The following is a 2356-nucleotide window of genomic DNA, read 5'->3' on the forward strand; positions in this document are numbered from 1 at the left end:
GATTCGCCTCAGTCCCGGTGTCCGGGGCGGGTGGGGGGGGATCCCGGCTCGATCGGTCCCGCGCGCTCGGTCCCGATCCGCCTCAGTCCCGGGGGTGGGGGGGGTCCCGGCTCGATCGGTCCCGATTCGCCTCAGTCCCGGTGTCCGGGGCGGGTGAGGGGGGATCCCGGCTCGATCGGTCCCGCGCGCTCTGTCCGAGGTTCCGTTAACGTCTGAGCCCGAGGAGCCCTTCAAACCTCCGTCCAACCCGCCCAAAGCCCTCGGCCAATCACAGCTCGCTGAGCTCCGGCCCTTCCCACCAATCGCCGCTCGGACTGCGTGCAAGCCGTGGGCGAGGAGCGGCCACCATCCACCAATCACAGGACGCCGGCCCGCTCAAACCAGCCATTCACACGCCGAGGAAGCCGGAGGGAGGTGCGGAAGGTTTTCAAACTTCACCAATCGGCTGGGACAGCAGGGTGACTGGCAAGCGGTTGAACCAATAACAACGAAGCAGGAGGCGGGCTAGGCCTCCGGCCACAGAGGCATGGAGAGGTCAAAGGTCAGGCTCAACCTTTGACCTCCCAGGAGCTCCCACGTGGCATAAGCGGGGGCACATGGAGTTAGTGCTGTCTGGGCCTCTCCAGCCTGGCAAGGCCTGTGTGCCCAGCTGGGGGGCCCAGAACTCTGCCCTCTCCCCTGGGGGGATCCGTGCCCCCGAGTGGGGCGCAGCCTGGGGGCTGGTGTGATTTGTCCCCTCGCCAAAGCCGTCCCCATGCTTGTCCCCACCCCCCACAGTTGCTGTGAGCGTCGGGGGGTCCAGGGGTGTGATGCAGAGGAACCGGCTTGGAGGGGAGGTGGCGGCCGCTCATCCTGCTGGCTGGCCAGATCCACCAGCGGGCGTTGCACTGGACAAAGCCCTGGGGGGCGGGAATCAGCTGCAGGGAACAAAAGATTTTTCTAGCCCCCAGGATGGGCCCCACATCTTTATGGGTTTTTTCCGAGGGACCTCCAGCACAACCAGCTCTTTTGCTGGATCTTTCTGCTAATGTGATCAGCAGTGACATAGTTAAGGGTTGTGGCTTCTAGATCATCATCATTATTAGGTTTCTTTGTGTTGAGATGTGGGGTTCCAGGCACATAGGTCGCAGACCCAGGAAGACAGCAGGACCCAGTCCGGTCTGGAAGATTTTCTTTTCATATGTAAGGGCTGGAAGCTTTAATTTTTTGAGCGAGATCTTAAATTCTGCAGTAATTCCTTCCTTTGCCTCTTTATTAATAGGACACCTTCTACTGTTAAAGAGAATTTTTTAAAACATCCCTAATCTGTTTTCTCCTTTAAGTTAATTGTTTCCTTTTTGCACTTTACTCTGTTTAGACAGTGAAACCAAAGTCATCAGGGTCATGTTTGTTTTTAGGCACTTTCACCTAGTACAACTTTGTAATATTTGGCTTGTTACAAGGCAGGGGAATGTTTAAATAAATAAGATATAATGGTAATATCAAAAATCCTGTGTCAGTCCTGATTGCCCACAGTCTTTGCATGGACCGAGGGGAGTTTTCCCCAAGTACAGACTGAAGGTTCAGGACATTTACCCACATTTCTGTCAAAAGGCCCTTAATTTATTATCTTGGGAATTAATTCCTGCACCAGCACCAGGGCATATAAGAGGTAGGCTGCATTTTCCCTGTTCAGAAAGTATTGGAGGGTCAGTTTAGCCCCCGGCACAGAGTAGGACAATTTAGCTCCTCTGAGTTCATGGCAGCCAGGAAGCAGTGGGATACAGGGCTGCCCCAGCAACCCCTTCTCCTACACCTGATCTGCCCTTTCCCTCCTCCCTCCTGCGCTGGGAAGGGGTGGGAGTGGGGGTCTTCTGCAGGTGTGGCACAGAGTCTGGTGCCTTGTGAAGAGGGCCCCTGCTCCGGTGGCAGGCACAGAGGGACCTCACCCCTGTTCTCTGGCTCCTTTGTGGCAGCATGGCCAGCACAAAGGGACTGTACGGCAGTGGCAAATTTGACCTGTGTGTCTGTGGTAGCTTTTACCCTGAGAACTGGCAAGCACTAACCAGGCTTTACACATGCAGGGAAGCCCATTGCCTTGGCACTAACACTGAACCTTAGACACCCATGACATCGCAAATCTGCTCTTGCCTGGGAACCTCTCCAGAGAGCTGCTGGAGTTCTCCTCATGCAGTCTCCCCGTCCGCTCATCTTGCTGCCTCCATCCACTGTCCTTTGGGATACTGGAGGTCACGGGGAGATGACTTTCCTCCTGTGCTGCCGACAGTTAACAGCCCTTTCGGATATAAACAGTGAGGCAGTCTTTCTGTGCAGTCCAGAGTTCCACGAGGTCATAGACACAACTGCAGTGACATCA

This window comes from Eretmochelys imbricata, chromosome 27, assembly GCF_965152235.1.
Source record: "Eretmochelys imbricata isolate rEreImb1 chromosome 27, rEreImb1.hap1, whole genome shotgun sequence".
NCBI classification, from domain to species: domain Eukaryota; kingdom Metazoa; phylum Chordata; order Testudines; family Cheloniidae; genus Eretmochelys; species Eretmochelys imbricata.